This window comes from Scyliorhinus torazame, unplaced genomic scaffold, assembly GCF_047496885.1.
Source record: "Scyliorhinus torazame isolate Kashiwa2021f unplaced genomic scaffold, sScyTor2.1 scaffold_260, whole genome shotgun sequence".
Classification (NCBI taxonomy): Eukaryota; Metazoa; Chordata; class Chondrichthyes; order Carcharhiniformes; family Scyliorhinidae; genus Scyliorhinus; species Scyliorhinus torazame.
In genome coordinates, this window is record NW_027307987.1 from 42,565 (window position 1) to 70,281 (window position 27,717).

General features: G+C 55.4%; 1 long non-coding RNA gene across 4 annotated transcripts; it reads right to left on the minus strand.

Annotated features, from left to right (window-relative positions):
- Window positions 1-3,717: 3,717 nt before the first annotated feature.
- On the minus strand, window positions 3,718-27,463 carry LOC140406114 (uncharacterized). Of its 4 annotated transcripts, none has more exons than XR_011939043.1 (5): window positions 27,340-27,463; window positions 26,670-26,803; window positions 26,224-26,330; window positions 24,908-25,013; window positions 3,718-3,850 (listed from the first exon to the last, which is right to left on the minus strand). It is a non-coding gene; the product is annotated as an uncharacterized lncRNA (long non-coding RNA). The 4 variants fall into 4 exon arrangements; XR_011939042.1 differs by lacking the exon at window positions 27,340-27,463 and adding an exon at window positions 26,968-27,086; XR_011939041.1 differs by lacking the exon at window positions 27,340-27,463 and having other exon boundaries at window positions 26,638-27,072.
- Between the last annotated feature and the right edge of the window lie 254 nt (window positions 27,464-27,717).

Sequence of the window (27,717 nt, forward strand, 5' to 3'; positions counted from 1 at the left end):
ACCTGAGGCTGCGCTCCCTCCTGCTCCCACACTCCACCCCCTTAATCACCTGAGGCTGCGCTCCCTCCTGCTCCCACACTCCACCTCCTTAATCACCTGAGGCTGCGCTCCCTCCTGTTCCCACACTCCACCTCCTTAATCACCTGAGGCTGCGCTCCCTCCTGCTCCCACACTCCACCTCCTTAATCACCTGAGGCTGCGCTCCCTCCTGCTCCCACACCACCTCCTTAATCACCTGAGGCTGCGCTCCCTCCTGCTCCCACACTCCACCTCCTTAATCACCTGAGGCTGCGCTCCCTCCTGCTCCCACACTCCACCTCCTTAATCACCTGAGGCTGCGCTCCCTCCTGCTCCCACACTCCACCTCCTTAATCACCTGAGGCTGCGCTCCCTCCTGCTCCCACACTCCACCTCCTTAATCACCTGAGGCTGCGCTCCCTCCTGCTCCCACACTCCACCTCCTTAATCACCTGAGGCTGCGCTCCCTCCTGTTCCCACACTCCACCTCCTTAATCACCTGAGGATGCGCTCCCTCCTGCTCCCACACTCCACCTCCTTAATCACCTGAGGCTGCGCTCCCTCCTGCTCCCACACTCCACCTCCTTAATCACCTGAGGCTGCGCTCCCTCCTGCTCCCACACTCCACCTCCTTAATCACCTGAGGCTGCGCTCCCTCCTGCTCCCACACTCCACCTCCTTAATCACCTGAGGCTGCGCTCCCTCCTGTTCCCACACTCCACCTCCTTAATCACCTGAGGCTGCGCTCCCTCCTGCTCCCACACTCCACCTCCTTAATCACCTGAGGCTGCGCTCCCTCCTGCTCCCACACTCCACCTCCTTAATCACCTGAGGCTGCGCTCCCTCCTGCTCCCACACTCCACCTCCTTAATCACCTGAGGCTGCGCTCCCTCCTATTCCCACACTCCACCTCCTGAATCACCTGAGGCTGCGCTCCCTCCTGCTCCCACACTCCACCTCCTTAATCACCTGAGGCTGCGCTCCCTCCTGTTCCCACACTCCACCTCCTTAATCACCTGAGGCTGCGCTCCCTCCTGCTCCCACACTCCACCTCCTTAATCACCTGAGGCTGCGCTCCCTCCTGCTCCCACACTCCACCTCCTTAACCACCTGAGGCTGCGCTCCCTCCTGCTCCCACACTCCACCTCCTTAATCACCTGAGGCTGCGCTCCCTCCTGTTCCCACACTCCACCTCCTTAATCACCTGAGGCTGCGCTCCCTCCTGCTCCCACACTCCACCTCCTTAACCACCTGAGGCTGCGCTCCCTCCTGCTCCCACACTCCACCTCATTAATCACCTGAGGCTGCGCTCCCTCCTGTTCCCACACTCCACCTCCTTAATCACCTGAGGCTGCGCTCCCTCCTGCTCCCACACTCCACCTCCTTAATCACCTGAGGCTGCGCTCCCTCCTGTTCCCACACTCCACCTCCTTAATCACCTGAGGCTGCGCTCCCTCCTGTTCCCACACTCCACCTCCTTAATCACCTGAGGCTGCGCTCCCTCCTGCTCCCACACTCCACCTCCTTAATCACCTGAGGCTGCGCTCCCTCCTGTTCCCACACTCCACCTCCTTAATCACCTGAGGCTGCGCTCCCTCCTGTTCCCACACTCCACCTCCTTAATCACCTGAGGCTGCGCTCCCTCCTGTTCCCACACTCCACCTCCTTAATCACCTGAGGCTGCGCTCCCTCCTGTTCCCACACTCCACCTCCTTAATCACCTGAGGCTGCGCTCCCTCCTGTTCCCACACTCCACCTCCTTAACCACCTGAGGCTGCGCTCCCTCCTGTTCCCACACTCCACCTCCTTAACCACCTGAGGCTGCGCTCCCTCCTGTTCCCACACTCCACCTCCTTAATCACCTGAGGCTGCACTCCCTCCTGCTCCCACACTCCACCTCCTTAATCACCTGAGGCTGCGCTCCCTCCTGTTCCCACACTCCACCTCCTTAATCACCTGAGGCTGCGCTCCCTCCTGTTCCCACACTCCACCTCCTTAATCACCTGAGGCTGCGCTCCCTCCTGCTCCCACACTCCACCTCCTTAATCACCTGAGGCTGCGCTCCCTCCTGCTCCCACACTCCACCTCCTTAACCACCTGAGGCTGCGCTCCCTCCTGCTCCCACACTCCACCTCCTTAATCACCTGAGGCTGCGCTCCCTCCTGCTCCCACACTCCACCTCCTTAATCACCTGAGGCTGCGCTCCCTCCTGTTCCCACACTCCACCTCCTTAATCACCTGAGGCTGCGCTCCCTCCTGCTCCCACACTCCACCTCCTTAATCACCTGAGGCTGCGCTCCCTCCTGCTCCCACACTCCACCTCCTTAATCACCTGAGGCTGCGCTCCCTCCTGTTCCCACACTCCACCTCCTTAATCACCTGAGGCTGCGCTCCCTCCTGTTCCCACACTCCACCTCCTTAATCACCTGAGGCTGCGCTCCCTCCTGCTCCCACACTCCACCTCCTTAATCACCTGAGGCTGCGCTCCCTCCTGTTCCCACACTCCACCTCCTTAATCACCTGAGGCTGCGCTCCCTCCTGTTCCCACACTCCACCTCCTTAACCACCTGAGGCTGCGCTCCCTCCTGCTCCCACACTCCACCTCCTTAATCACCTGAGGCTGCGCTCCCTCCTGTTCCCACACTCCACCTCCTTAACCACCTGAGGCTGCGCTCCCTCCTGCTCCCACACTCCACCTCCTTAACCACCTGAGGCTGCGCTCCCTCCTGTTCCCACACTCCACCTCCTTAACCACCTGAGGCTGCGCTCCCTCCTGCTCCCACACTCCACCTCCTTAATCACCTGAGGCTGCGCTCCCTCCTGTTCCCACACTCCACCTCCTTAACCACCTGAGGCTGCGCTCCCTCCTGCTCCCACACTCCACCTCCTTAATCACCTGAGGCTGCGCTCCCTCCTGTTCCCACACTCCACCTCCTTAATCACCTGAGGCTGCGCTCCCTCCTGTTCCCACACTCCACCTCCTTAATCACCTGAGGCTGCGCTCCCTCCTGTTCCCACAGGACATCTTGTTCACTGGAATAACTCACCCAACCCTCAGTGTGAAAATGTCACCGGTCTCCCACTCCCCCCAGAGACACTGACTCCTGCCTCTCCCCCCCCCCCACCCCCCCAGAGACACTGAGACTCCTGCACCCCCCGCCCCCCAGAGACACTGAGACTCGTGCACCCCCCCCCCCCGCCCCCCAGAGACACTGAGACTCCTGCACCGCCCCCCAGAGACACTGAGACTCCTGCACCCCCCGCCCCCCAGAGACACTGAGACTCCTGCACCCCCCGCCCCCCAGAGACACTGAGACTCCTGCACCCCCCGCCCCCCAGAGACACTGAGACTCCTGCACCCCCCCCCCAAGACACTGAGACTCCTGCACCCCCCCCCGCCCCCCAGAGACACTGAGACTCCTGCACCCCCACCCCCGCCCCCCCAGAGACACTGAGACTCCTGCACCCCCCCCCGCCCCCCAGAGACACTGAGACTCCTGCACCTCCCCCCCGCCCCCCAGAGACACTGAGACTCCTGCACCCCCCCCCGCCCCCCAGAGACACTGAGACTCCTGCACCCCCCCCCCCCCGCCCCCCAGAGACACTGAGACTCCTGCACCCCCCCCCCACCCCCCCGCTTCCAAAAAAACAAAAGAGCCCAACACTTGAGTAGCCATCAGAATAATGAAACCCCAATAATGACACACAAAGACACATTGACATTTATTCTGTTTCTCTCAGGTTCGAACTCCTGTCTGAGGATTCCTCGCCGAGGAAGGATTCTCTTTGTGTCGTCCAAGCTTCAAAATCAACTCTCCTCGGGAAGAGAAAGCTGGAAATTGATTACAGCAAAGCATTATTGAAATAATAAAGGCACAGCAACATCCTGGGACTGCCCCCAATCTGTTTTATAAAACCCATTTTATAAACACGGCCGAACGCTGCAACAGTTTAGTTGTTTCAAAAAAATATATTTTTATTGATAACAATAACAAAAGCAATAACAACATAACCATCAACATAGTAAAGGAGATATTTCCCACCCAACCCCTCCTGTACATCCCTTAACCATATTGCACTTTCCCCCCCCCCCCCTTCAGAGTGCTGCTTCTGCCGACACTTTAATTCGCCCCCAGAAAGTCGACGAACGGCTGCGTCCTCCGAGAGAACCCCAGCATTGACCCCCTCAAGGCAAACTTTATTTTCTCCAGCTTGAGGAACCCAGCCATGTCACTGAGCCAAGTCTCCACGCTCGGGGGCTCCGAGTGCCTCCACATTAAAAGGATCCGTCTCCGGGCTACCAGGGAGGCAAAGGCCAGAACGTCGGCCTATTTCACTCCCTGTACTCCGGGTTCTTCTGACACTCCAAAGATCGCCACCTCCGGACTCGGCACCGCCCGGGTGTCGAGCACCTTGGACATTGCTCGAGCAAAACCCTCTAAGCTTCGGGCATGCCCAAAACATGTGGACGTGGTTTGCTGGTCTTCCCGCACGTCTCGCACATCGATCGTCTACCCCGAAAAACTTGCTCATCCTCGCCACCTTCATGTGTGCCCGGTGTACCACCTTAAACTGTACTAGGCTGAGCCTGGCACATGATGAGGAGGAATTAACCCTGCGGGCATCCGCCCACAGACCCAACTCTAACTCCCCACCTAACTCCTCCCACTTGCCCTTCAGTTCCTCCACCGGGGTCTCCTCCGCCTCCAACAAATCCTGATAGATATCCGACACTTTCCCCTCCCCCACTCTCCCTGCTCACTCCAGGACTGGTATTTACCCTCTTCCCCCTCTGTCTTCCCCCCCACCCTCTTCCCCCTCTGTCTCCCCCCTCCCACCCTCTACCCCCTCTGTATCCCTCTCCCCCTCTGTCTCCCCCCCAATATCTCCCCCTCTGTCCCCCCCTCAGACTCCCCCTACCCTGCAAGTTTCCCCAATCTCCCTGCATATTTCAGCTTCTAATTCCTGTTGACTGTTTGGGTACAATCCCAATGAGGTCACCATCCCATCCTTGGTTCCACCCACAAAACATCGCTGGATGATTCCTCGGTTATTTCATCTTTTGACTGCTGCCGTGACGCTCCCCTTAATGAAAAAGGCAACTCCCCTTTCCTGCACCTCTGTCCCTCCTGGAGCACCTGTACCTATCGTGTCTATCCAGCTCTCTGCCATTGCTGAGGACTGCGACCCTTTCAGCCGCTCTGCTTTACAATTACAACACTGAGGGAGCACCCGATACCCAATTACAACACTGAGGGAGCACCCGATACCCAATTACAACACTGAGGGAGCACCCGATACCCAATTACAACACTGAGGGAGCACCCGATACCCAATTACAACACTGAGGGAGCACCCAATACCCAATTACAACACTGAGGGAGCACCCGATACCCAATTACAACACTGAGGGAGCACTCGATACCCAATTACAACACTGAGGGAGCACCCGATACCCAATTACAACACTGAGGGAGCACTCAATACCCAATTACAACACTGACGGAGCACCCGATACCCAATTACAACACTGAGGGAGCACTCAATACCCAATTACAACACTGAGGGATCACCCGGTACCCAATTACAACACTGAGGGAGAACTCAATACCCAATTACAACACTGAGGGAGCACCCGATACCCAATTACAACACTGAGGGAGCACTCAATACCCAATTACAACACTGAGGGAGCACCCGATACCCAATTACAACACTGAGGGAGCACTCAATACCCAATTACAACACTGAGGGAGCACCCGATTCCCAATTACAACACTGAGGGAGCACCCGATACCCAATTACAACACTGACTGAGCACCCGATACCCAATTATAACACTGAGGGAGCACCCGATACCCAATTACAACACTGAGGGAGCACCCAATACCCAATTACAACACTGTGGGAGCACCCGATACCCAATTACAACACTGACTGAGCACCCGATTCCCAATTACAACACTGAGGGAGCACCCAATACCCAATTACAACACTGTGGGAGCACCCGATACCCAATTACAACACTGACTGAGTACCCGATTCCCAATTACAACACTGAGGGAGCACCCGATACCCAATTACAACACTGACGGAGCACCCGATACCCAATTACAACACTGAGGGAGCACCCGATTCCCAATTACAACACTGAGGGAGCACCCGATACCCAATTACAACAGTGACGGAGCACCCGATACCCAATTACAACACTGAGGGAGCACCCGATTCCCAATTACAACACTGAGGGAGCACCCGATACCCAATTACAACAGTGACGGAGCACCCGATACCCAATTACAACACTGAGGGAGCACCCGATACCCAATTACAACACTGAGGGAGCACCCGATACCCAATTACAACACTGACTGAGCACCCGATACCCAATTACAACACTGAGGGAGCACCCGATACCCAATTACAACACTGAGGGAGCACCCGATACCCAATTACAACACTGAGGGAGCACCCGATACCCAATTACAACACTGAGGGAGCACCCGATACCCAATTACAACACTGAGGGAGCACCCGATACCCAATTACAACACTGAGGGAGCACTCGATACCCAATTACAACACTGAGGGAGCACCCGATACCCAATTACAACACTGAGGGAGCACCCGATACCCAATTACAACACTGAGGGAGCACCCGATAACCAATTACAACACTGACGGAGCACCCGATACCCAATTACAACACTGAGGGAGCACCCAATACCCAATTACAACACTGAGGGAGCACCCAATACCCAATTACAGCACTGAGGGAGCACCCGATACCCAATTACAACACACTGGAGCACCCGATACCCAATTACAACACAGGGAGCACCCGATACCCAATTACAACACTGAGGGAGCACCCAATACCCAATTACAACATTGACTGAGCACCCAACACCCAATTACAACACTGAGGGTGCACCCGATACCCAATTACAACACTGACTGAGCACCCGATACCCAATTACAACACTGAGGGAGCACCCAATACCCAATTGTAACACTGACTGAGCACCCGATACCCAATTACAACACTGAGGGAGCACCCGATACCCAATTACAACACACTGGAGCACCCGATACCCAATTACAACACAGAGGGAGCACCCGATACCCAATTACAACACTGACTGAGCACCCGATACCCAATTACAACACTGAGGGAGCACCTGATACCCAATTACAACATTGAGGGAGCACCCGATACCCAATTACAACACTGAGGGAGCACCCGATACCCAATTACAACACTGAGGGAGCACCCGATACGCAATTACAACACTGACGGAGCACCCGATACCCAATTAAAACATTGAGGGAGCACCCGATACCCAATTACAACACTGAGGGAGCACCCGATACCCAATTACAACACTGAGGGAGCACCCGATACCCAATTACAACACTGAGGGAGCACCCGATACCCAATTACAACACTGAGGGAGCACCCGATACCCAATTACAACACTGACTGAGCACCCGATACCCAATTACAACACTGAGGGAGCACCCGATACCCAATCAGAACACTGAGGGAGCACCCGATACCCAATTACAACACTGAGGGAGCACCCGATACCCAATTACAACACTGACTGAGCACCCGATACCCAATTACAACACTGAGGGAGCACCCGATACCCAATTACAACAGTGACGGAGCACCCGATACCCAATTACAACACTGAGGGAGCACCTGATACCCAATTACAACACTGAGGGAGCACTCAATACCCAATTACAACACTGAGGGAGCACAATTATTAATTACAACACCGATTTAGCACCTGCTACTCAATTACAGCACAGATGGAGCATCTTTACTTCATTACAACAATGTGGGACGAGAGAATTTTACTGTCAAAAACTCATTAAAGTCAAAGATAATGTCTCCCGAGCTAATGGCTCCAGGATTGCTGCTGTTTCCTCATTCAGTATTAATCCTGACGCTTCCCCTTCCATCAGTCACCTCTCCCTCTCTCACAAACACTCGGAAGTCAGTATGTTCCATGGTACAGTGGCAGCGCACAGTCCGATCCCACAAACTCCCTAGAACATTTACCTCTCTCCAAACAAACTACCCCCTCTTACTCCACTTCAATATGTCCCTCATCCTCGCACAGCAGGATCCCACACACACACTGCAATGTGGTATCGGCCGGATTTGAAAAAAAAAATTGTTTGAGGTGAGAATTGCCGCAGTTGTTGTGCGAAGAATGTGGGGCGGGGTGTAGGGAGGCTGGAACCCTCCCATCCGTGGGCAGGGTGGGTACAGAGGGATATGGGCCAAATGCGGGCAAGCGGGACTAGCTTAGTGATAGAAACTGGGCGGCACGGACAAGCTGGGCCGAAGGGACCGTTTCCATGCTGTAAACATCTTTCACTCTGTGACTGGCCTCCAGTCGCACAAACAGCCTTCTCCCACCACCCTCTGTCTCCTATCACTAACTCAGTTCTGCTTCCAAGTTACCCCATCTCCCATGTGCATTTGACTTCTTTGTCAGTCTCCCATGTGGGGCCTTGTCAGAGGCTTGGCTGCAACCCAGATAAACTACATCAACTGCACCACCCTCATCTGGTCACCTCCTCCAATAATTCAGTCCCATTGGTTCAGCACGGCCTCCCTCTGCCACGCTGACTATTCCTGATCAAAGCTCGCCTCTCCCAAGTGGAGAGTGATTCTCCAGCCCCACCGCCCCACGTCAATATTGCCCTCAGCCTCGCACAGCAAGATCCCACACTGAACACCGTCAGATCCGGTGTCTTTATCCCCCCTTCCCTTGACCCACCAACCAATGTCCACCTCTGCTTTGCTGTCTCTGGATCCCCCCTCCCACCCCATCGCCTCACTGGCTCTCTTTCACCCACACAGCCCCCAATATTCCCCACCCCCCAGTGTGGACAGTGTCGCCTTGCGAGGAACATGGGGCGGGTTGTGTGGGCGCAAGGGGAGGGGGTGGGGGGAGTGCGCTGGACCCTGACTCTACACCAGGAAACCCCCATCCACGATTCTTGTCTCTCTCTCCGCTCCCTCTGGCTTTGCACTCTCCCCTATCTCCGTCCTAATTGCACAATCAGATCCAATCACCCCTCCAGTCAGTGTACATGAGCAATGAAGGCAATTCTACACAGCAAGATCCCACTGGCAGTACCACCATGGTGCAGGACACCCCTCCCACACACTCTGTCTCTCTCCCCCACCCCTCCAGATCCCCTTCACATCCCCAGCCTTCAACTTCCATCACTTACCTCTGCCTCCATCTCTCTCTCTCTCATTTCATTTCTCTCTCTCTTTCCATTTCTCTCCCTCTCTCACTTTTCATTTCTCTCCTTCCCTCTCTCTCATTACATTTCGCTCCTTCCCTCTCTCTCATTTCATTTCTCTCCCTCCCTCCCTCTCATTTCATTTCTCTCTCTCCCTCTCTCTCCATTTCATTTCTCTCCCTCTCTCACTTTTCATTTCTTTCCCTCCCTCTCATTTCATTTCTCTCTCTCCCTCTCTCTCATTTCATTTCTCTCTCCCTCTCTCTCCATTTCATTTCTCTCCCTCTCTCACTTTTCATTTCTCTCCCTCTCTCTCATTTCATTTCTCTCTCCCTCTCTCTCCATTTCATTTCTCTCTCCCTCTCTCTCATTTCATTTCTCTCTCTCCCTCTCTCTTTTCATTTCTCTCCCTCTCATTTCATTTCTCTCTCTCCCTCTCTCATTTCATTTCTCTCTCTCTCTCTCTCCCTCTCTGAGCCTGATCTGCACAGAATCAGACCGCACAGAACAGGCCCTTCCACCCACCAAGCCTGGAGAGACAAGGCTGAGAGGGAGAGGGACTGAGAGGGAGAGAGGCTGAGAGGGAGAGAGGCTGAGAGGGAGAGGGGCTGAGAGGGAGAGAGGCTGAGAGGGAGAGGGACTGAGAGGGAGAGAGGCTGAGAGGGAGAGAGGCTGAGAGGGAGAGGGGCTGAGAGGGAGAGAGGCTGAGAGGGAGAGGGACTGAGAGGGAGAGGCTGAGAGGGAGAGGGGCTGAGAGGGAGAGGGGCTGAGAGGGAGAGGGGCTGAGAGGGAGAGGCTGAGAGGGAGAGAGACTGAGAGGGAGAGAGGCTGAGAGGGAGAGGGGCTGAGCGGGAGAGGGACTGAGAGGGAGAGAGGCTGAGAGGGAGAGGGGCTGAGAGGGAGAGAGACAGAGGGAGAGGGGCTGAGAGGCTGAGAGGGACTGAGAGGGAGAGAGACTGAGAGGGAGAGGGGCTGAGAGGGAGAGGGGCTGAGAGGGAGAGAGGCTGAGAGGGAGAGGGACTGAGAGGGAGAGGCTGAGAGGGAGAGGGGCTGAGAGGCTGAGAGGGAGAGAGGCTGAGAGGGAGAGGGACTGAGAGGGAGAGGCTGAGAGGGAGAGGGGCTGAGAGGGAGAGGGGCTGAGAGGGAGAGGCTGAGAGGGAGAGGGGCTGAGAGGGAGAGAGACAGAGGGAGAGGGGCTGAGAGGGAGAGAGGCTGAGAGGGAGAGAGACTGAGAGGGAGAGGGGCTGAGAGGGAGCGGGACTGAGAGGGAGAGAGGCTGAGAGAGAGAGGGGCTGAGAGGGAGAGAGACTGAGAGGGAGAGGGACTGAGAGGGAGAGGGGCTGAGAGGGAGAGGGGCTGAGAGGGAGAGGGGCTGAGAGGGAGAGGGGCTGAGAGGGAGAGGGGCTGAGAGGGAGAGGGGCTGAGAGGGAGAGGGGCTGAGAGGGAGAGAGGCTGAGAGAGAGAGGGGCTGAGAGGGAGAGGGGCTGAGAGGGAGAGGGGCTGAGAGGGAGAGAGGCTGAGGGAGAGGGGCTGAGAGGGAGAGAGGCTGAGAGGGAGAGGGGCTGAGAGGGGCTGAGAGGGAGAGGGGCTGAGGGAGAGGGGCTGAGAGGGAGAGGGGCTGAGAGGGAGAGAGGCTGAGAGGGAGGGGCTGAGAGGGAGAGAGACTGAGAGGGAGAGGGGCTGAGAGGGAGAGGGGCTGAGAGGGAGAGGGGCTGAGAGGGAGAGGGGCTGAGAGGGAGAGAGGCTGAGAGAGAGAGGGGCTGAGAGGGAGAGGGGTTGAGAGGGGCTGAGAGGGAGAGAGACTGAGAGGGAGAATGGCTGAGAGGGAGAGGGACTGAGAGGGAGAGGGGCTGAGAGGGAGAGGGGCTGAGAGGGAGAGGGGCTGAGAGGGAGAGAGGGTGAGAGGGAGAGAGGCTGAGAGGGAGAGGGGCTGAGAGGGAGAGGGGCTGAGAGGGAGAGGGGCTGAGAGGGAGAGAGGCTGAGAGGGAGAGGGGCTGAGAGGGAGAGAGGCTGAGAGGGAGAGGGGCTGAGAGGGAGAGGGGCTGAGAGGGAGAGGGGCTGAGAGGGAGAGGGGCTGAGAGGGAGAGGGGCTGAGAGGGAGAGAGGCTGAGAGGGAGGGGCTGAGAGGGAGAGAGACTGAGAGGGAGAGGGGCTGAGAGGGAGAGGGGCTGAGAGGGAGAGAGACTGAGAGGGAGAGAGACTGAGGGAGAGAGGCTGAGAGGGAGAGAGGCCGAGAGGGAGATGGGCTGAGAGGGAGAGAGACTGAGAGGGAGAGAGACTGAGAGGGAGAGGGGCTGAGAGGGAGAGAGGATGAGAGGGAGATGGGCTGAGAGGGAGAGGGGCTGAGAGGGAGATGGGCTGAGATGGAGAGAGACTGAGAGGGAGAGAGGCTGAGAGGGAGAGAGACTGAGAGGGAGAGGGGCTGAGAGGGAGAGGGGCTGAGAGGGAGAGAGACTGAGAGGGAGAGGGGCTGAGAGGGAGAGGGGCTGAGAGGGAGAGGGGCTGAGAGGGAGAGAGACTGAGAGGGAGAGGGGCTGAGAGGGAGAGAGACTGAGAGGGAGAGGGGCTGAGAGGGAGAGGGGGCCCCCCTCCTTACACTCTGTCTCTTTCCACTGCCCTTCCTGAGCCCCTCACACCCCCTCCCAGCCCCTCCCTGTTCAGCTGCCCTTCCCTCCCTCCATTTCCCCATCTCTCTCTCTCTCTGTGTCTGCCTCTCCCTCTCCCAGCCTCCCTCTTTCCCTCAATCTTTTACATTTACAGTCAGCTCGCGGGTGTTTGTAAGTAATAGGGAGCCAGGCGAGTGCACAGCTCGATCCCACACACACACACAACCTGCTCACGGACAGGGGAACAATTTAAACACTGAAACCAGGAGCAGGCCATTCGGCCCTTCCAAGCTGCTCTGCCATTCATCATCACGGCTGACCATCCGACTCAGTAACCTGTGTGTCCCCCCCCCACATCCTCTGATCCTCCCCAGAGCTATATCCTTCTTTAAAACAAGCTGGGCAGCAACATTATCCAGGGTGGATCTTTATAAACACAAAATTCTCAGATTCACAAATGTGGACAGGCAGACAGAGAGAGAGAGAAATCCAGTCAACACCTCAATAAACTCAAAATGCTTCCTGCACATTGCACTGAATCCCTCAATTCATCCCCGTGTGGGGAAAACTGGCAGCAGAATTATCCAGCAATAAAACGTCACCTTAAACAACTTTCAATTCCCGTCCCTCTCCCAGCAGCTTCACAAGTGGGGGATGGATTTAAAACCCAGCGGCTGCTTCTTTCGGGAGGCACTTTCCGGGTCATCTCTGCCCAGCAAGACTCCAAGGCACCGTTACCAATCTCCGTCCCCTTCTCTCCCTCCCTCCCCCTTTACTGTATTCTCTCTCTCCTTTCCCATTCTCTCTCTCCTTTTCCTTTCTCTCTCTCATTTTCCTTTCTCTCTTTCCTTTCCCATTCTCTCTCTCCTTTCCCATTCTCTCTCTCTCTCCTTTCCCATTCTCTCTCTCCTTTCCCATTCTCTCCTTTCCCATTCTCTCTCTCCTTTCCCATTCTCTCTCTCCTTTCCCATTCTCTCTCCTTTCCCATTCTCTCTCCTTTCCCATTCTCTCTCTCCTTTCCCATTCTCTCTCTCTCTCCTTTCCCATTCTCTCCTTTCCCATTCTCTCTCTCCTTTCCAATTCTCTCTCTCCTTTCCCATTCTCTCTTCTTTTCCTATTCTCTCTCTCCTTTTCCTTTCTCTCATTTTCCTTTCTCTCTTTCCTTTCCCATTCTCTCTCTCATTTCCCACTTCTCTCTCTCCTTTTCCTTTCTCTCTCTCATTTTCCTTTCTCTCTCTCATTTTCCTTTCTCTCTCTCATTTTCCTTTCTCTCTTTCCTTTCCCATTCTCTCTTCTTTCCCATTCTCTCTCTCCTATCCCATTCTCTCTCTCCTTTCCCATTCTCTCTCTCTCTCCTTTCCCATTCTCTCTCTCCTTTCCCATTCTCTCCTTTCCCATTCTCTCTCTCCTTTCCCATTCTCTCTCTCCTTTCCCATTAATTCCAGTAAAACACGGGCACTGTGCGATTGGTAAATTGAACCAGGCCCCAATCGCGGCCTTTTCCGTTCCAGGCCCTTTGTGAGAGCTGGATTAAAATGTCCTCGGAAAATCTCCTGTCATCCCATTTAGAATAAGTGTCCCACCACACTGGACGTGTTTAATTTTCATGATTACAGAACTAAAACCCAAAACACCAGTCAATGTACTAATGACTAAAGTTACAATGAAGACCATTCTGCACAGCAGGATCCCACGGGCAGCCCCACAACGGAGGAGGACTCAACCGCTCCAAGATCCAGTATCAATTACCCCAACTGAGTCCCCAACGTTCCCCACCCCCTCTCAGTTTGGTTCTCCCTCACCCTGTTTCTCCCCCCGCCCTTTCTCACTGTCGATTGAGGTTTAAGGTGTGGACACCATGGAGGGGTGAGGAATGTGGGGTGGGGAGGTGGGGGTCTGTGCCCTGGCTGTGCAGCAGAGACCCCCATCCAACAATCTCCTCTTCCCTCTCCCTGCCCCTCTGGCTTCTCTCTCTCTCTCTCTGTCTCACTCTGTCTATCTCTCTCTGATACTTCACAAGCTGAAGACAAAGATGGGAGGGAGAGAGAGACAGAAACAGACAGAGAGAGAGAAACAGACAGAGGGACAGAAATAGGCAGAGAGAAAGGCGAAAATGCAAAGTCAGTACATCACTAAAACTCAAATCCAAATATTTCCTGTGCATTTTACTCAAACCTGGATTTATTGCAATGTCAGCTGTGTTGAGCCCTTTAAGACATGTGACACACATTACACACAGAGACAGGCAGAAAGAGAGTGACACAATGACACACAGACAGGCAGGCAGAGGCAGAGGGAGTGAGAGAGATGTAAAGAGAGACAGGTAGTCAAGACAGGTAGAGACAGACCGACAGGGGGAGAGAGACAGAAGATAGAGGCAGAGGGAGAGAGGAAAACAGTGACTAACAGAACCAGGCAGTCAGAGAGAGGGAGAGACAGACCGACAGGGGAGAGAGACACAGACAGAGACAGAAGATAGAGGCAGAGGGAGAGAGGAAAACAGAGACTAACAGAACCAGGCAGTCAGAGAGAGGGAGAGACAGACCGACAGGGGGAGAGACACAGAAGATAGAGGCAGAGGGAGAGAGGAAAACAGAGACTAACAGAACCAGGCAGTGAGAGAGAGGGAGAGACAGACCGACAGGGGGAGAGACACAGACAGAGACAGAAGATAGAGGCAGAGGGAGAGAGGAAAACAGTGACTAACAGAACCAGGCAGTCAGAGAGAGGGAGAGACAGAACGACAGGGGGAGAGAGACAGACAGAGACAGAAGATAGAGGCAGAGAGAGAGAGGAAAACAGTGACTAACAGAACCAGGCAGTCAGAGAGAGGGAGAGACAGACCGACAGGGGGAGAGACACAGACAGAGACAGAAGACAGAGGCAGAGGGAGAGAGGAAAACAGTGACTAACAGAACCAGGCAGTCAGAGAGAGGGAGAGACAGACCGACAGGGGGAGAGACACAGACAGAGACAGAAGATAAAGGCAGAGGGAGAGAGGAAAACAGTGACTAACAGAACCAGGCAGTCAGAGAGAGGGAGAGACAGACCTACAGGGGGAGAGACACAGACAGAGACAGAAGATAGAGGCAGAGGGAGAGAGAATGAGAGGGAGAGGGGCTGAGAGGGAGAGGGGCTGAGAGGGAGAGGGGCTGAGAGGGAGAGGGGCTGAGAGGGAGAGGGGCTGAGAGGGAGAGGGGCGTAGAGGGAGAGGGGCGTAGAGGGAGAGGGGCTGAGAGGGAGAGGGGCTGAGAGGGAGAGGGGCTGAGAGGGAGAGAGGCTGAGAGGGAGAGGGAGAGGGGCTGAGAGGGAGAGGGAGAGGGGCTGAGAGGGAGAGAGGCTGAGAGGGAGAGGGGCTGAGAGGGAGAGAGGCTGAGAGGGAGAGGGGCTGAGAGGGAGAGAGGCTGAGAGGGAGAGGGGCTGAGAGGGAGAGAGACTGAGAGGGAGAGGGGCTGAGAGGGAGAGGGGCTGAGAGGGAGAGGGGCTGAGAGGGAGAGAGGCTGAGAGGGAGAGAGGCTGAGAGGGAGAGAGGCTGAGAGGGAGAGGGACTGAGAGGGAGAGAGACTGAGAGGGAGAGGGACTGAGAGGGAGAGAGGCTGAGAGGGAGAGGGACTGAGGGAGAGGGGCTGAGAGGGAGAGGGACTGAGAGGGAGAGAGGCTGAGAGGAAGAGGGGCTGAGAGGCTGAGAGGGGCTGAGAGGTAGAGGGGCTGAGAGGGAGAGGGGCTGAGAGGGAGAGGGGCTGAGAGGCTGAGAGGGGCTGAGAGGGAGAGGGGCTGAGAGGGACTGAGAGGCTGAGAGGGAGAGAGGCTGAGAGGGAGAGAGGCTGAGAGGGTGAGAGGGAGAGAGGCTGAGGCTGAGAGGGGCTGAGAGGGAGAGGGGCTGAGAGGGAGAGAGACTGAGAGGGAGAGGGACTGAGAGGGAGAGGGGCTGAGAGGGAGAGAGGCTGAGAGGGAGAGAGAATGAGAGGGAGAGAGACTGAGAGGGAGAGGGGCTGAGAGGGAGAGGGACTGAGAGGGAGAGGGGCTGAGAGGGAGAGGGGGTGAGAGGGAGAGAGGCTGAGAGGGAGAGAGGCTGAGAGGGAGAGGGGCTGAGAGGGAGAGAGACTGAGAGGGAGAGAGACTGAGAGGGAGAGAGACTGAGAGGGAGAGGGGCTGAGAGGGAGAGAGGCTGAGAGGGAGAGGGTCTGAGAGGGAGAGGGGCTGAGAGGGAGAGGGGCTGAGAGGGAGAGAGGCTGAGAGGGAGAGAGACTGAGAGGGAGAGGGGCTGAGAGGGAGAGGGGCTGAGAGGGAGAGGGGCTGAGAGGGAGAGGGGCTGAGAGGGAGAGAGGCTGAGAGGGAGAGGGGCGTAGAGGGAGAGGGGCTGAGAGGGAGAGAGGCTGAGAGGGAGAGGGGCTGAGAGGGAGAGAGGCTGAGAGGGAGAGGGGCTGAGAGAGAGGGGCTGAGAGGGAGAGAGGCTGAGAGGGAGAGGGAGAGGGGCTGAGAGGGAGAGGGGCTGAGAGGGAGAGAGGCTGAGAGGGAGAGGGGCTGAGAGGGAGAGAGGCTGAGAGGGAGAGGGGCTGAGAGGGAGAGAGGCTGAGAGGGAGAGGGGCTGAGAGGGACAGAGACTGAGAGGGAGAGGGGCTGAGAGGGAGAGGGGCTGAGAGGGAGAGGGGCTGAGAGGGAGAGGGGCTGAGAGGGAGAGGGACTGAGAGGGAGAGGGGCTGAGAGGGAGAGGGGCTGAGAAGGAGAGAGGCTGAGAGGGAGAGGGGCTGAGAGGGAGAGAGACTGAGAGGGAGAGGGGCTGAGAGGGAGAGGGGCTGAGAGGGAGAGAGGCTGAGAGGGAGAGAGGCTGAGAGGGAGAGGGACTGAGAGGGAGAGAGACTGAGAGGGAGAGGGACTGAGAGGGAGAGAGGCTGAGAGGGAGAGGGACTGAGGGAGAGGGGCTGAGAGGGAGAGGGACTGAGAGGGAGAGGGGCTGAGAGGGAGAGGGGCTGAGAGGGAGAGGGGCTGAGAGGGAGAGGGGCTGAGAGGGAGAGGTGCTGAGAGGGAGAGGGGCTGAGAGGGAGAGGGACTGAGAGGGAGAGGGGCTGAGAGGGAGAGGGGCTGAGAGGGAGAGAGACTGAGAGGGAGAGAGACTGAGAGGGAGAGGGGCTGAGAGGGAGAGGGGCGTAGAGGGAGAGGGGCTGAGAGGGAGAGGGGCTGAGAGGGAGAGGGCCTGAGAGGGAGAGAGGCTGAGAGGGAGAGGGGCTGAGAGGGAGAGGGAGAGGGGCTGAGAGGGAGAGAGGCTGAGAGGGAGAGGGGCTGAGAGGGAGAGAGGCTGAGAGGGAGAGGGGCTGAGAGGGAGAGAGGCTGAGAGGGAGAGGGGCTGAGAGGGAGAGAGACTGAGAGGGAGAGGGGCTGAGAGGGAGAGGGGCTGAGAGGGAGAGGGGCTGAGAGGGAGAGGGGCTGAGAGGGAGAGAGGCTGAGAGGGAGAGAGGCTGAGAGGGAGAGAGGCTGAGAGGGAGAGGGACTGAGAGGGAGAGAGACTGAGAGGGAGAGGGACTGAGAGGGAGAGAGGCTGAGAGGGAGAGGGACTGAGAGGGAGAGGGGCTGAGAGGGAGAGGGGCTGAGAGGGAGAGGGACTGAGAGGGAGAGAGGCTGAGAGGAAGAGGGGCTGAGAGGCTGAGAGGGGCTGAGAGGGAGAGGGGCTGAGGGGGAGAGGGGCTGAGAGGGTGAGAGGGAGAGAGGCTGAGGCTGAGAGGGGCTGAGAGGGAGAGGGGCTGAGAGGGAGAGGGGCTTGAGAGGGAGAGAGACTGAGAGGGAGAGAGGCTGAGAGGGAGAGGGGCTGAGAGGGAGAGAGGCTGAGAGAGAGAGAGAATGAGAGGGAGAGGGGCTGAGAGGGAGAGGGGCTGAGAGGGAGAGGGGGTGAGAGGGAGAGAGGCTGAGAGGGAGAGAGGCTGAGAGGGAGAGGGGCTGAGAGGGAGAGGGGCTGAGAGAGAGAGGGACTGAGAGGGAGAGGGGCTGAGAGGGAGAGAGGCTGAGAGGGAGAGAGACTGAGAGGGAGAGAGACTGAGAGGGAGAGAGACTGAGAGGGAGAGGGGCTGAGAGGGAGAGAGGCTGAGAGGGAGAGGGGCTGAGAGGGAGAGGGGCTGAGAGGGAGAGGGGCTGAGAGGGAGAGAGGCTGAGAGGGAGAGAGACTGAGAGGGAGAGGGGCTGAGAGGGAGAGGGGCTGAGAGGGAGAGGGGCTGAGAGGGAGAGGGGCTGAGAGGGAGAGGGGCTGAGAGGGAGAGGGGCTGAGAGGGAGAGAGGCTGAGAGGGAGAGGGACTGAGAGGGAGAGGGGCTGAGAGGGAGAGAGGCTGAGAGGGAGAGAGACTGAGAGGGAGAGGGACTGAGAGGGAGAGGGGCTGAGAGGGAGAGGGGCTGAGAGGGAGAGAGGCTGAGAGGGAGAGGGGCTGAGAGAGAGGGGCTGAGAGGGAGAGAGGCTGAGAGGGAGAGGGAGAGGGGCTGAGAGGGAGAGGGAGAGGGGCTGAGAGGGAGAGAGGCTGAGAGGGAGAGGGGCTGAGAGGGAGAGAGGCTGAGAGGGAGAGGGGCTGAGAGGGAGAGAGGCTGAGAGGGAGAGGGGCTGAGAGGGAGAGAGACTGAGAGGGAGAGGGGCTGAGAGGGAGAGGGGCTGAGAGGGAGAGGGGCTGAGAGGGAGAGGGGCTGAGAGGGAGAGGGACTGAGAGGGAGAGGGGCTGAGAGGGAGAGGGGCTGAGAAGGAGAGAGGCTGAGAGGGAGAGGGGCTGAGAGGGAGAGAGACTGAGAGGGAGAGAGGCTGAGAGGGAGAGGGACTGAGGGAGAGGGGCTGAGAGGGAGAGGGGCTTGAGAGGGAGAGAGACTGAGAGGGAGAGAGGCTGAGAGGGAGAGGGGCTGAGAGGGAGAGAGGCTGAGAGGGAGAGAGAATGAGAGGGAGAGGGGCTGAGAGGGAGAGGGGCTGAGAGGGAGAGGGGGTGAGAGGGAGAGAGGCTGAGAGGGAGAGAGGCTGAGAGGGAGAGGGGCTGAGAGGGAGAGGGGCTGAGAGAGAGAGGGACTGAGAGGGAGAGGGGCTGAGAGGGAGAGAGGCTGAGAGGGAGAGAGACTGAGAGGGAGAGAGACTGAGAGGGAGAGAGACTGAGAGGGAGAGAGGCTGAGAGGGAGAGGGGCTGAGAGGGAGAGAGGCTGAGAGGGAGAGGGGCTGAGAGGGAGAGGGGCTGAGAGGGAGAGGGGCTGAGAGGGAGAGAGGCTGAGAGGGAGAGAGACTGAGAGGGAGAGGGGCTGAGAGGGAGAGGGGCTGAGAGGGAGAGGGGCTGAGAGGGAGAGGGGCTGAGAGGGAGAGGGGCTGAGAGGGAGAGGGGCTGAGAGGGAGAGAGGCTGAGAGGGAGAGGGACTGAGAGGGAGAGGGGCTGAGAGGGAGAGAGGCTGAGAGGGAGAGAGACTGAGAGGGAGAGGGACTGAGAGGGAGAGGGGCTGAGAGGGAGAGGGGCTGAGAGGGAGAGAGGCTGAGAGGGAGAGGGGCTGAGAGAGAGGGGCTGAGAGGGAGAGAGGCTGAGAGGGAGAGGGAGAGGGGCTGAGAGGGAGAGGGAGAGGGGCTGAGAGGGAGAGAGGCTGAGAGGGAGAGGGGCTGAGAGGGAGAGAGGCTGAGAGGGAGAGGGGCTGAGAGGGAGAGAGGCTGAGAGGGAGAGGGGCTGAGAGGGAGAGAGACTGAGAGGGAGAGGGGCTGAGAGGGAGAGGGGCTGAGAGGGAGAGGGGCTGAGAGGGAGAGGGGCTGAGAGGGAGAGGGACTGAGAGGGAGAGGGGCTGAGAGGGAGAGGGGCTGAGAAGGAGAGAGGCTGAGAGGGAGAGGGGCTGAGAGGGAGAGAGACTGAGAGGGAGAGGGGCTGAGAGGGAGAGGGGCTGAGAGAGGCTGAGAGGGAGAGAGGCTGAGAGGGAGAGGGACTGAGAGGGAGAGAGACTGAGAGGGAGAGGGACTGAGAGGGAGAGAGGCTGAGAGGGAGAGGGACTGAGGGAGAGGGGCTGAGAGGGAGAGGGACTGAGAGGGAGAGGGGCTGAGAGGGAGAGGGGCTGAGAGGGAGAGGGGCTGAGAGGGAGAGGGGCTGAGAGGGAGAGAGGCTGAGAGGGAGAGGGGCTGAGAGGGAGAGGGGCTGAGAGGGAGAGGGACTGAGAGGGAGAGAGGCTGAGAGCAAGAGGGGCTGAGAGAGAGAGAGGGGCTGAGAGAGAGAGAGGCTGAGAGGGAGAGAGGCTGAGAGGGAGAGGGGCTGAGAGGGAGAGGGAGAGGGGCTGAGAGGGAGAGGGGCTGAGAGGGAGAGGGGCTGAGAGGCTGAGAGGGAGAGAGGCTGAGAGGGAGAGAGGCTGAGAGGGTGAGAGGGAGAGAGGCTGAGGCTGAGAGGGGCTGAGAGGGAGAGGGGCTGAGAGGGAGAGGGGCTTGAGAGGGAGAGAGACTGAGAGGGAGAGGGACTGAGAGGGAGAGAGGCTGAGAGGGAGAGGGGCTGAGAGGGAGAGGGGCTGAGAGGGAGAGGGGCTGAGAGGGAGAGAGGCTGAGAGGGAGAGAGGCTGAGAGGGAGATGGGCTGAGTGGGAGAGAGACTGAGAGGGAGAGGGGCTGAGAGGGAGGGACTGAGAGGGAGAGGGGCTGAGAGGGAGAGAGACTGAGAGGGAGAGAGAGGCTGAGAGGGAGATGGGCTGAGTGGGAGAGAGACTGAGAGGGAGAGAGGCTGAGAGGGAGAGGGGCTGAGAGGGAGAGGGGCTGAGAGGGAGAGGGACTGAGAGGGAGAGAGACTGAGAGGGAGAGGGGCTGAGAGGAAGAGGGGCTGAGAGAGAGAGAGGGGCTGAGAGAGAGAGAGGCTGAGAGGGAGAGAGGCTGAGAGGGAGAGGGGCTGAGAGGGAGAGAGACTGAGAGGGAGAGGGGCTGAGAGGGAGAGAGGCTGAGAGGGAGAGAGACTGAGAGGGAGAGAGACTGAGAGGGAGAGAGAGAGACAGAGAGACTGACTGAGAGAGAGACTGAGAATGTGACAAGCAGAAAGTCAGTAAAAGTCGATTCAAACGGTCCCCTGGGCTTTCACAAGGAACCGTGACATTAATCACAGTACAACACGGGCACTGCGCGATTGGGAAATTGTCTGATTAAATGGAAGCCCCTCTTTAAAACTGAAAGTGGGGCAGAGGGGGGGGAGCCTGGAGACATTGGAGAACTCGGTGAGCTGAATTAACCCCCTCCCACACCCACACAACCCCCCTCCCCCCATCACCAACACTTCACTAATCATTCCGTCTTCAGCACAGGAGATATCCCTTACACAGCCTCACATTTATAAATTCAATCCCAGCACCTCGGCAACATTATGAAAGTCGATACGTTCATGTTTACATGTTGCAGTGTGCACAGCAGGATCCCATAAATAATAAACATGATGGAGACAGGAGCCCAGTCCGTATCCTGCGTCTCTCTTAACCTCCCACTCAACCGCCCCCCTCCACACACACCCCACACCCCCACACACATTCGCCACCCTCACTAGCCTCCCCATTCAAATAACGACAAATCACGTTGGTGTTTTTATCATTTTATTGGAAGAGGAAATATAGAGGGAAATAGCTGGAGAGAGAGGCTCGGTGAGGGGAGGGGGATGTGGTGGGGAAGAGTGAGACAGGCAATTTCTCCCATGCTCCCTCTCTTTCTCTCTCAGGTCTTCTTTCCCTCTGGAGGCATTTTCAAATCGACTGGCCTCAGGACAGGACAGGGCTGTCTCAGGACATTTTCAAATCGACTGTCTCAGGACAGGACAGGGCTGTCTCAGGACATTTTCAAATCGACTGTCTCAGGACAGGACAGGGCTGTCTCAGGACATTTTCAAATCGACTGTCTCAGGACAGGACAGAGCTGTCTCAGGACATTTTCAAATCGACTGTCTCAGGACAGGACAGGGCTGTCTCAGGACATTTTCAAATCGACTGCCTCAGGACAGGACAGGGCTGTCTCAGGACATTTTCAAATCGACTGTCTCAGGACAGGACAGGGCTGTCTCAGGACATTTTCAAATCGACTGTCTCAGGATAGGACAGGGCTGTCTCAGGACATTTTCAAATCGACTGTCTCAGGACAGGACAGGGCTGTCTCAGGACATTTTCAAATCGACTGTCTCAGGACAGGACAGGGCTGTCTCAGGACATTTTCAAATCGACTGTCTCAGGACAGGACAGGGCTGTCTCAGGACATTTTCAAATCGACTGTCTCAGGATTGTGTAAAATCGCACTTTCTAAAAGATAATGTGACTGGGCCGTGACTGTGCACAGCAGAACCCCCACCCCCAGACCCTGTGCCTGATCACCCCCTCACCCCACCCCACATCTCTCCCCCCGTTTCCCCTGGCCCTCCCTTTTCTCTCACCCCCTCTCTTTTTCACTCCTCGCTCCCACCGCCCTCTCTCTCTTTCTCTCTCCCTCTTTTTCACTCTCTCCCTCCACCCTCTAACTTTCTCTGTCCCCCTCCCCTTTTCACTTTATCTCCTTCCACCCTCTTGTCGTTCTCTCGCCCTCTTTTTCACTCCCTCTCCCTCCACCCTGTCTTTCTCTGTCCTCCCCTCTCTTTTTCATTCTCTCTCCCTCAACCCTGTCTTTCTCTGTCCCCCTCCCCTTGTCACTACATCTTTCTCCCTCCACTCTCTCTCTCTTTCCTCCTCTTTTTCACTCCCTCTCTCCCACCGCCCTCTCTCTGTCTTTCTCCCTCCCCCTCTTTTTCACTCTCTCTCCCTCCACCCTCTGTCTTTCTCTGTCCCCCTCCCCTTTTCACTATATCTCTTTACCTCCACTCTCTCTCTCTTTCTCTCCCTGCCCTCTCTTTTTCACTCTCTTTCTCCCTCCACTCTCTCGACAAATCACATTGGGGTTCTCTGTAACATTTAGTCCAAGATGAAATGTAGAAAGAAATGGCTGGAAAGTAGGAGAGAGAGAGACAGAAAGCTGGGGTGACTGAGGCAGGGACATTTAACCCCAAACCCCCCTCAGAAATCCTTCCTATCCCACCGCCCTGTCTAAAACACAAACACCACCATTGAGGACAAACCTGTTCCCAGGCTGCGGCCTATTCATTTCAGACCCATTCCCGACTGCTGCACATTCAGTGAGCCAGTTTAATATTAAATTGTGCGTGGTCACTAAGTTGACATTTCAGGAAAGGCTGCAGGCCACTGATGCACAGCAGGATCCCACAACCAGCAATGTGATCCTGACAGGGTGGGACAGGCAGGTGAGCGGGGGGATGGGGGAGAGAGATATTCCTTCCCTTGCCTGCTATATTCTTTCCTCCATCTCTTCCCCCCCCCCCGCCCCCAAAATACCCCCACCCCTGAATACCACGGGTATTGGGAGTCTGGAGCCACATCCACTGTCCCCAGAAAGTTACACTTCCCTCTTTAAACTGGGAAACCAGCTGCCTGGTCCGTCCGGAGACTTTTTACAATCACCCTCCCAGCATTTATTTCCATTTATTTCCCAAATCAGGGTATCCCCAGAAAGATGTGATGAGGCTCCCCATTGCAGTTTGTGGGAAGGTTTCATTGATTGAAGGTTTAAAGAGACACTAAAAAGCTGGAGAGAGATGGACAGATAGCGGCAGAATGCTGGAGAGACAGAGAGAGAGGCAAGAATGGAAAGAAGGCAGAAAGGGAGAGAAAGCCTCTCTTTTTCACTACCTCCCTCTCCCTCCAACCTCTCTCTCTCACATCTCCCTCCTACCCCCCCCCCCCCCCCCCCCCCCCCCCTCCCACGACCCCACTCTCTCTCTCTCTCTCTCATCCCAGTAGTTGGGAAGGAGAGAGAGAGAGAGGATCACACACAGGAATCCAACAATCACTACCACAGCAAACAGAATTCAAATGGCCCCCTGCCAATTTCATTTCACCCTCACATTTAAGTCTCGGCCTAAAACACAGGCTTTATTCTAGAATTACACCCCCTTCAAGTTTAAGGGACTATAATTCCAGATTACTTTACAGTCGATGGATTCAGTATTAAAGTGACCCCACTGTTGGTTCATTTCAGGAATTCTGCAGGCAACTTGTGCACGGGGAGATCCCAAAAATGGTGACACTTTCCAAATTGAGTTCCGAGTTTCTGATGGTGGATTTCTCTCTCAGCAGCGATGAGATCATGGCTGAATATCCCGTCAGTGCACGCAGAAAGGGTTCATTAACTCTCTCGTTCCCAAGCACTCAAGTTTAAGACTTTAAAATTCGAGACCTTCGAACCCACTTTGCAGTCCGTGAGCTATTTCATTAAAAAAAAAGTAGGTACTCTATATTTATTTATTTATTTATTTTTATAAATTTAGAGTACCTAATTCATTTTTTCCAATTAAGGGACAATTTCACGTGGCCAATCCACCTACCCTGCAAATCTTTGGGTTGTGGGGGCGAAACCCACTCAAACACAGGAAGAGAGCTATTTTATTTTCAGAGTTGTGGTCACTGTTGCTGCGCGGGCAAAGGCCACAGGCCTGTGAGTGAACAGCAAGATCCCACAGCAGCAGCAATCTGGACCTAACCAGATGGGACACTGTCCTTCTCCCCCCCCCCCCCCCCCTCCTCACTCCTGCTGGGAGCCCCATTCCCCACTGCACCTAACACCACCCCCCCACCCCACCCCCGCCGTGTCATGTGTGGATTGGAACATCCCTGGAGAAGTCCCTTCAGTTTCTGAAAGAGTTAAACTGCCTCTTAAAACGAAGAAAAACCTTTTTAAAACAAAATCCATTGGCACACAGAAAGATCCCAGAAGGTGCAGTCGGCAGTGTTGAGTGTCGTTGACATTTGCTACCAGGTTGCAGAGAGTGGCTGAGACAGTGAAATCCCCCCCCCGCCCCCCCCCCCACCACACATACCCGGGATGCTCAGAATTAACATAACCCCTGTTATTTTGGAACAAAATTAGACAGCTTTATATTCCAGATTTGTATTTTACTCTTTGCCACCCACCAAAGGGTTAATGTGTTTGTGTCGAAGTGCAAGGCCAGGGCGGCAATAAAGAGACAACTCACGTGAGTGCGGCCTGTGGAGTAGGCCTCAGTCCATCCACTTGTCCTCTGGAGAATAGCCTTTGTCCAAAGATTCCTGGTCGCATTGCAGTCTTCAAAGTTCAAATTCCTGGGGAAAAGAGGGAGAAAATTAACTAAAACGCAGGAAAATGTTTACACTTGTAGCACAGCAAGAGGCCAAGATTCCCCCTCTCAGTCACACAAACTCTCAGCAACATCCACCTACACTAATCTCAGTTATAAACCACAGAATAAAAAAGATTGAGAGACAGTTCCCACTTCCCTTGTCTTTCTCTTTCTCTCTCTCTCGCTATCTCATTCGGTCCCACTATCCCTCTCATTCATATTTCTGTCTCCCTCGTTATCCCTCATCAGCCTCCCAGCATTTAGTTCTATTTGTTTCTCTAATCAGGGTATCCCCAGAAAGATGTGATGAGACTCCCCATTGCAGTTTGTGGGGTGGTTTTCTTAGATTAAAGGTTTAAAGAGACACTAAAAAGCTGGAGAGAAATGGACAGATAGTGGCAGAAAGCTGGGGAGACAGAGAGAGAGAGAGAGAGGGGCAAGAATGGAAGAAAGACAGAAAGGGAGAGAAAGCCTCTCTTTTTCACGACCTCCCTCTCCCTCCACCATCTGTCTTTCTCCTCTCCCTCTCTCTAATCTCTATTACCCCCCAGCCCCACACTCTTTTCTGTACTTCTCTCTCTCTCTCTTTCTATCATCCTAATAGTTGGGAAGGAGAAAGAGAGAGAGAGACAGGGTCACACACAGGAATCCAACATTCACAACCACAGCAAACTGAATTCAAATGACCTCCTGCGAATTTAATTTCACTCTCATACTTGTGCCTCGGCCTAAAATACAGGCTTCATTCCAGAATTAGACCCGCTTCAAGTCAAGGGACTTTAATTCCGGGCAATCGAGATTACTTTACAGTCAATGGGTTCATTTAAAAGTGACCCCCACTATCGTTAATTTTGTGAATTATGCCGGCAACCTGGGCACAGGGAGAGCCCAACAAATGATGACCACTTTCAAAATTGAGTTCAGAGTTTCTGATCTGAGATTTCTCTCTCTCTCTCTACCAGATTACAGAGAGTGGCTGAAACAGTGAAATGCCCCCCCCCCTCCCCACACACACACCGCACCCCATACCCCCACCCCTGGGACGCTCAGAATTAATATAACCCCTGTTATTTTGGAACAAAATTAGACAGCTTCATATTCCAGATTTGTATTTTACTCTTTGCCGCCCACCTAAGGTTTAATGTGTTTGTGTCTAAGTGCAAGGCCGGGGCTGCAATAAAGAGACAACTCACGTGAGTGCGGCCTGTGGAGTAGGCCTCAGTCCATCCATCCATGCTCGGGAGAAATACCCTTACCCAAAGATTCCTGCTCACATTGCAGTCTTTCAAAATTCAAATTCCTGGGAAAAAGAGGGAGAAAATTAACTAAACCACAGGAAAAGATTGAAACTATTTCATACAGCGAGAGCCCAGGGTCCCCTTTTCAGTTTTACAACCCCTCAGCAACATCCGAATACAAATAAGTCACAGCTTTCAACCAGAGGTTAAAAAAGATTGAGAGACAATTAATACTCAAAATCTTTTTATTGTCACAATTAGGCTGACATTAATACTGCAATGAAGTTACTGTGAAAATCCCCTTCTCTTGTGTTTCTCGCTGTCTCTCTATCCCTCTTATACATATTTCTGTCTCCTTCCCTCCCTCACTCTTTTTGATCCCTCCAATATTAAAATTAAACCTCAGTCAGGGTAATAACCCGGGTGAAGCCTGCGGAACAGGCCTCAGCCAGCGCTCCCTCGGGAAGAATTCACCCTCCCTCGTCCTCCTCACTGGATTCCCGACTTCCTTCCAGTTCTCCAAATAAAAACGCCTCTGGAGAAAAAAAGGAGATAACATTGATTATAAAGGCAATAACAGGGACATTTTAATAAAATATTCAAAACAGCACAACAGGAGTTCAACATCTCCAATCTCGAGTCAATCAGTAACATGTCAACACCCAAAATGCACAGCTCAAAACAGGCAGATTGACACACCCAGCGACACACACACACACACACACTGAAGCAGAGGGGTAATGTTTTGAGTGTAGTGAGTTTTTGGTTTGTGAACTGAAGTCCCTCAGACACAGATATATCCTCAGTGAGCTGTGAGCAGACTCCACCCCTAGTCTCTGCCATGTGTGGAATGTCTGTCTCAGAACACAGCTCTCTATTGACATGTAAATGCAGGCCAAGAGATACTGATCTCCTTGCTGCTCAGCCCCACACACACAGAATGTGACTTCAGCTAACCCTTGGCCTTCCCCACACCAGTGTTGTTCACTGAGCAGGACAGAAAAAATTGGATTAAATGTAATTATTAGACAGGGACGTTCTTATTTTCTCTACCCAAGTGGATAACCTCACATTTATCCACGTTGTACTGCATCTGCCATATCTCTCACTCACTCCCCTCCAATAGGATTGAATCGTAATTTAAAATAGTATTGGGAAATGATTAGAAACAGTTTGGACTGAGATCTCCTCAGTGACCTGTGTGCAGACCCCACCCCCGACTTTCTGTGAGGAATGCCCCCCTCGGTGTGGTTCCTGTGTCTGCTAAGGAAGACACTTGTCCTGTCTATGGTTATGTTAATTCAGCAGTTAGCAACAGATTCTGTCCTGTCATTATTTCTGTCTTTGGTTTAACATTTGTTTACCTCTGAATTTCTGACATGTTTGGAATGACTATTCGTCTGTCGCCTTAGGAAGGCTCTCCATAGAATGAGTAAAAAGCAGCAAGAA